The 7,774-nt window shown below is 48.9% G+C and overlaps 1 pseudogene; it reads right to left on the reverse strand.

Moving 5' to 3' along the window:
* Nucleotides 1–164: 164 nt before the first annotated feature.
* LOC136504508 (amino acid permease 3-like) lies at nt 165–2,153 on the reverse strand (annotated as a pseudogene).
* Between the last annotated feature and the right edge of the window lie 5,621 nt (nt 2,154–7,774).

A 7,774-nucleotide genomic window follows, 5' to 3' on the forward strand; every position in this document is an offset into this window, starting at 1 on the left:
TTGACGACTGGGTGGAAGAAGATAGGAGGCAACTTTGACGTCGGGTATGCCTACAGAGCACGCCAAAAGCTCCGCAAAATGGCGCGGTGGGGGCGCGTCTTCCTTTTGCAGAGATGCAGGCGCTGACTTGTTTTTTCAGTGCGGCTGTTGGACCGATGTTTTACTGGTAACCACGCAAATATATCAGTTTTAAGGTGTTATTAGTTTTCCCGTGGAGATGCTCAACACTAGGTCGCCTTGCTTTGCTTGCCTAGTGATCGATTGTTTCAAGAGTTGTTCACGGTCCTGCGTTTTACACAGATCCCTCCACGTTCTTCCAAGTTAGCCGCTGAACGGCCGGTACACCTTGAGCGCATCTACGACATCGGCGATGGAACCGGCGGCGGCGGCAATGGAGACGAGGAGGCAGGTGAAGCTGAGCGTCTGGAGGCTGATCCACCTGGGGCTGCCACGAGGCACGCGGCGTTGCTTGACGTACATCTCGACGGGGAAGTAGACGGTGAGCGGCCAGAACGAGATGGCGCCGAGGAGCCCCGCCACGTCACCGAAGAACGGCAGCAGCATGGCCACGACGGTGGTGACGCACACGAAGGACGACCGCCACGTGAGGCGGAACACGCTGAGCGCGAAGGGGCCCACGCGGAGCTCCCGTGAGATGAAGGCGCTGTCCGGCCAGGCCGCGGCGGCGCGGCGCTCGACGAAGGCGAAGATGGGCTGGCAGAACACCTGGTACGCGCCGACGAGGTGCACGACGATGGCGATGTTGGCGACGTCGAGCAGCCAGAAGGGCTCGTAGAAGCCGAAGCCCGTGAGGAGGTTATCCGGCGCGTTGTCACCGAAAGCTGCGTACCCCATGCACCCACACAGCATGTAGAAGACGGTCGTCGTCGCCACGCTGAGACGCGTCGCTTTCTGCATCACCTTCGACTCCGACGGTGGCGGCGCCTTGATCGTGTCCTGAACAAGAACCAGAGCAGCATCCAGCAGCGGTAACCAGTGCAGAAACAGAGGAATCGAGTTGCAGCCTTGCAGGCTTGCAGGGAATAGAACAGTAGTGCATGCTTACTTGGATCTCGATGAGGATGTTGGAGAAGGAGTAGGCGAAGGCGATGTCGCCGAAGGCCTGCAGGGTGTGCCAGATCTTCTGCGTGGAGGTGACGCCGGCGCCGAAGCTGATGCTAGGTGAGAGTGCCCTTGAACCCACCGTTGGCTGCAATAATTCATTCCATCCATTCAGAACGAGCAGTAAGCCAGTAACTAACTGCAAGCATGAGTGTCTAAGGATTCCGAATATCCGATTGAAGAATCAATAACTTACAGGCGGTCTGTGCGATTCCGAGGGACAGTCCGATAGCAGAATAGGTGAAGGACATGACTGCAGCGACAATGGAGAGCCACCATATCTCATCGAAGTCCGGTATCTGGGAGAAGAGAATCTGCACAACGCCGAAGAGGATCATGTACGGGGTGCTCGAGCTCTTGCAGGGATCATCATGACCGTGGGTGTGGAAGCAGCCAGCTCTCCTGATGGCCTTCATGCTGATGGACGACGCGATGGTGTAGCCAATGGCGACGCCGACGAGGTTGGCGTACTGGATGACGCCGCAGAACACGACCCTTTTGCCGCCGAGGTTGGAGCGCACGGCGTCCATGTACGTGTAGTTGCGCTTGCCCGTGTCGGGGTCGCCGGTCCGGTAGCACTCGGCGAGCAGCGTGGCGGTGTAGTAGGTGACGAACGCGAAGAGGAGCATGGCGGAGGGGCCGGCGACCCAGCCGAGCTGCGCGATGGCCCAGGCGAGGGATAGCACGCCGGAGCCGATGACGGCGGTGATGATGTGGGCGCTGGCTGTCCAGAACGTGCCCTTGCGGCGAGGGCGGCCGTCGTCGTCCAGCCACTCGGCAGCACATGCGTTCCCGGCCTCCGCCGCCACCTCCATGGGCGGAGCCAAGTGCTTGCCATTAGCTCCTCCGTTGTGCGGTGGCGATGCCGGTGCCGGTGCCGGTGCCACTGAGGAGTATGAGCGAGCGAGCGAGCTCTGCCTCCTCATCGTTGTGAATTTAACAACGCAGCTAGCAGGCAAGCGCTTGCGAGTGTTGAGGGAGGCTGCTAGTGCTAGCCTGCTATGCTAGGTGATCGAGGAGATGCATGCGAGGCGAGGCTGTGTGGGAGAAGGGAGGGGAGGGACGAGCCTATATATATATAGAGGAGGCTACTGGTGGTCGTGTACTTGACATATATACAATTCTATTTTGGTGTTGCAACTTATTGTTAACAAAGTACAAATAGAGATACCAATATACCATCACACCTACATCAGGAAGAAGAAAATGACATGGTAAGATTAGCATCTTAAACAATTTTCACGCTATCTACCTGAACTGCATGTAACTAAAATACTAAAAAGGGTTTATACTCCACAACTAGCAGCTAGCTCCATGTGTATCAATGTTGTGTGCAACTTTTTTCTTCTTCTGAAATGCATATTTAAATTCTGAAGTTAACTTGCCATATATCTTCCTGACACACTTTAATACTTTGGATATATGTTTATTGTGATATGTATGTTCCTTATTCTTATATAGTGAATTATTTTCAAATTTTATTTGGTCTGTATATGGTCGTGAATGGTCTTATTTATTTTGTTTTGGTTGTAGGGGGGACTATAGATGCATCATCTCATGCCTCAGCTGACTATGGACAGAGACAACATCGATGGTCATTGAGTTGTGTGATGAGGGGAAGTATTTTGTGGAGCCGTAGTCGTCTTTTGTTTATCTACTACGGGTTAGCAAGTTTGAAGGATATGTGTTATGCTGAGTATTTTGTACACCGGAAAGTATTTAAGTTGTGCATCAGCTACTGTGTATTTAGGTTGTGAAGCAACATATGCAGATTCTCTTCTCCTAGAATATGCTTGGTTGTGTATGCAGCTAGCTGCCTGTAGCTGTGTTGAGAGGTATATATAATTATGGTGCTGGCTGTTAGGTACCTACCTATAAGGCTAACTAGCAAGGCAATAAATTTATTATATAGCTTTGTAGTATTTATGAAGAACTTGAATGATGTTCCAAGATTGTTGAATATAATATTTATTACTTTAGTTTGGATGATCGGTTAATATTACTTTTAATGGTTAACTAGTTGCTATGAACGACAGTTTCAATGGCTAAATAACTCGTGTTTCCAGAAATGCAAATTGACAGGAAAGATGCTCCCTGACGGAGCCAAACCGATAGGAATTGCACAACCCTGATGGTAGACAGGCCAACGGAAAAGCCTGTTTTCCCCTTGCGGTGAAAGTTTAAAACTTTGTTGACGGTTTAGTGACCGATTGGAAAGTTCGAACTATCTCTGATGGGTCAGTAGCCGTCAGGGACCGTCCCTGATGAGAAGCTTGCCAATCGACATGTTAGACCTTTCCTGACTTCCATGACAGTTTTCTGTCAGAAAAGGTCGACTTTCCCTGTTAGTCTACCCCTGACGGTACAGGATGACACTGAAAAAAATTGAATGAGGTGGTGGCTTGGCCCTCCTAAATGACCTCAAAGAAAAACCTAACAACAATAAACGCCTTGTTTAGTTCCACCCCAAATTCCCAAAAAGTGCTACAGTACCTATCACATCGAATGTTTGCGGCCCGTGCATGAAGCATTAAATGTAGACGAAAAAAAACTAATTGCACAGTTTGGTGGAAAATTGCGAGACGAACGTTTTGAGCCTAATTAGTCCATGATTGAACACTAATTGCCAAATAAAAATGAAAGTGCTACAGTAGCCCCAAATTCCAACTTCCTGAAACTAAACACGCGCAAAGAGTTTTAGATCTTGTCGAGACATATAATTTTAATATAAAATTTATATCTTCATCTTACTTAATATAAAAATAATTATAAACTTTTTGCGCAACAACTATTTAGAGGATCACCTCTAGAACTAGCTTTATTCCTAGAGGTGGTTGCTTAAGATAACAAACTCTTAAAATGGAATTTCTGGAGGTCCCTTTGAATACCTCAGCCCATTAGTGTTCACGTTTTGGCCCGTTTGGTCCATGTGTATTGTTTGGTAGAATTAGTCCCACTTTCATTCCAAACTTATCACTTTCGGGTTAACCTTTTTACATGAAGCGTGAACGAAAGTTTAAGCGAGGTGCTAATCATTTTAGTAGATGTGAGATCTGATAGGTTCCAATAAAACACTTTCCCAAGTTAATAAGAAAGCTGACGATTTCCATTTTTGGATGGGCTTAATGGCAGTGAAGGATCAATTTTTTTGATTTGGTAAGGTTCAACTTAAGGGGCCGGTTCTCAAATTAGGTTCTAAAAGGATATCTGATTAGGGAACCAACCCTTAAGTTACATATTCCCAAACTTATTCAACATAATTCACAAAAAAACATGCAACAATAGCTAAAGTATTCAGCACTATTCCCCTTAATGTCTCTTTTAGCAGGGCACGAATTGGAAATAAATTGCTAGGAATGGAATAATCTGATTGCTAACTATTGCGAATGTAAACCTACAAGCAGGGAAGGATACTATCATATGGCCTTAATTCTACGATTAGGTCGATGTACAAATACCTAATTACTAATGGCATCAAGGTAACATAGGAAATTTGGCATGTAAAGCTGCCACTTAAAATTAAGATATTTCTTTGGTTCCAAAAAAGGGCGTAATACTAACTAAATACAACCTAGCTAAAAGAAATTGGCAAGAAAGTAAACATTGTTGTTTTTGCAGTAACTTTAAGACTATTCAACATTTGCTCTTTAGTGTAAATATGCTAATTTTTCTGGCGTGGGTTGCATATGGTGTTTGGTATTACCTCACCGGGTATTGTAGCAGACCTTTTTGTGAATTGGTATAAGCAGCGTGGAAAATATTCAAGCTTGATATTACTAGCAGGGTGGCTGCCTTCTGTTGGTCCTTATGGCTCACTAGGAATGATAGTGTTTTTGACAAGTGCAGTCCCTAAAATAATTTTGCATGTCTTATTTAGGGGGAACACATTGGTTCCGGTTTTGGGGTTGCTAACGAAGTGAAGAAAAGAAAAAATACATCTACGAGGCTTGTCAGACCTTGAAGACATCGGCTTTGGCATTTTTTCCTCTTATGGATGGCCCATTATATCTAAGATTGCGAACTAATTTTTTGTTTCTTTTGTGAGTCTGCTTTAGGCATTAGTGTGAGAACTTCTTTGTAATAATGTGGTCAAACTCCTCACTTTGAGCAGAGGATGAAGCCGGATGTTTATTCCATTATCTAAAAAAGCTTGGTTGAATCCATAGACGTACCTGAAAGTGTGTTGTGCTAGCTAGTGCGTGTGTGCAGGCACGAGGTATGAGGGAAAGGTACATCAACATCCATCCGCTTGGCTACGAGATAATTGTTGGAAGTCTTATTCTATGCCCACTAACTGCATCATGTAACTTCAATCATTCCAGCGTAGATAGTTTTCTTTATGTGTAAAGGTACGGTTAATAAAGAGGATGAAAAGGATGTAAATTAAATAATTTTCCCTTTACTCTCTTTCAGTTTATCAATTAATTAATTATTACACGAAGGCCGACATATAGCGCATATACTCACTGTTCTCGAGGATATTTTGGCATGAAACGACGACATGGTGGTGGAAGTCGTTAATAACGTCGTGCAGTGCTATCAACTTCGACCATCATTTGGATTTTGAATAAAATGATCAGTCGAGAATATCATTTGTGCTACTGATGGGGATATCAGTGTTTTCTCTTTTCTCTTTGGGCATTTTTTAGAACAATATCCGTGGTTTAGGTTGGAGCACACATGTAATGCCTAGCCGGTCTTTTTCTAGCTACGCATTGTGTCGGGTTTATAAACCCGGAGTTCCTCGGGGGCTGGCTCCTGCGCCAAGGCTCGGCCCAAGAGTCTAAAAACAACAGGGCAAAGGGGCGGTTAAGCGACCGACCGAAAGGCCTGGCCCAAGAAGAGCAACGTCCGCTCGTCAGCTACTTTGGCCCACCTATCCGACAGGAGCGCTCGATTCGGGTTCCAGCCGCCTCCGGATGCCCTCTCCGATCGGAAGGCCTGGCCCAAAGTGCTACTTCCGACTCCGACCCAGCATCCCTCCGACCGGGGCTCGTAGCAACCCTGCTCACCGCTCTTCTCCGACCAGCGCACTCAGAGCCGACTGGAGCCATCCGACCGGGGACGCCCGCTCGGTAGGAACCAGAAGACGTGCGGAGAAAGGCAAGGCAAGGCTCACAAGTCAAAACCACTATACCAGGGACCATACCCTGCACAGAACAGTACTCTGCAGCCACCTGACACAAACAGTATTGTAGGCGCCGACATCTCCCTCTACAGTATTGTAGGGGCCGCTAGAACTCCCATACGGTAAAACCCCCTGCGTGTCTCTGGACATCGATAGCGGTATAGGCACTAGGATTTACCGTACCGGGTGAACATAGCGAAACTCCTCACATGCCTCTAGGCATCAAACAATATTTGCAGGTACCAATGTCCACCATCCCTGAAAAAGGCAGTACGACCTCCCGTGTGCATCTGACATTCCACAGGCGACGATGGAACCGGCGACGCCACCGAGGGGGGCGGTGACCGCGTCCGCTTCGTCGCCCATTCGCCGATGACATCCACGCTTGCTGCGCACTTCCTCAACGCAAGAACCTCTGCACGCCACGTGGCCTCCTGCTCCTCGCTAGTGGACGCTGCCGTATGGTCGTGACGCTCCGCCAAGGTCACAGCGACCTCCTGACTCTCCTCCTCATCGAAGAAGACCATGTCATCCAAGTCTGTAGGATCATCCGACGCGAGTTCTGACTCAACGTTGCTCCTATGTTCCTAGGCCCTCACACACTGGGCAACCTCCTTCTTCTCTTCCTTCCACTGGACCTCCCTGGTTTTCTTCTTCTTCTAGGCATCTGTCGCCTCCTTCTGGGCGGCCTGTCGGGCCCTGCCCTCTGGTCCCTTAGGAAGGTGCGACCGGGACTTGTACCTTTCAAGCCCTTACGAAACAGATGGCCCAGGATCAAGAAACAGCAAAAGCAGAGGAAGAAACACGAACAAAATAAAGAATCATACCAGGTTGGACACGACTGAGGCATTGAATGGTATGGGTTTCCCCGCAACCGTATCCTTGGGCCTTAGCTGCAGCACCCGACCAGGGTGACTCCAGACCTCGTCGTCTAGCGGGTCCTTCGACGACACACGGTCTGGGTTCGACCGGCCACCATACATCCACATCAGTCGCATCCTCTCCGCCAACGGTGCAACCCGGCAGCGGAAGAGGGTGTGGAACACCCGCACCCCATCAAGCCCAAGCCTTACGAGCTTCCACAGCTCCTCCTCGATGACCTCCACCTTGTGCCTCTCTGTGCGGGCACAACCCCACGACCAACTTTTCTGTTTCACCAGCCTCCCACTGGTGAACGCCAGAAACGACGCCTCCGCCGGATTCTGGATGTAAAACCACTCCCCATGCCATCCCCGGTTGGAGTCACATGGGTAGTACGCGGGATACACACCTCCCACGCTCGGCTTCTTCTGCAGGGTGAACCCTCCCACCGGTGCGGTCTCGGCCAAATTCCCCACTGTCATAGCTCTCCTAGAAAAGAAGAGCCGGAAGAGATCCGTGTGCGGCTCCATCTCGAGGCCAGCAATGTGCAGGACCCCCATCGGATTGAGGTGCTGCAGCTCCAGACCCCACTCATTGAGGAGCCCATGCAGGAACTAGTGTGTGGGGTATCCTAATCCACACTCTTGGAAGGTAAGGAAAGAA

The sequence above is a fragment of the Miscanthus floridulus genome, chromosome 14 (genome assembly GCF_019320115.1).
Source record: "Miscanthus floridulus cultivar M001 chromosome 14, ASM1932011v1, whole genome shotgun sequence".
NCBI classification, from domain to species: domain Eukaryota; kingdom Viridiplantae; phylum Streptophyta; class Magnoliopsida; order Poales; family Poaceae; genus Miscanthus; species Miscanthus floridulus.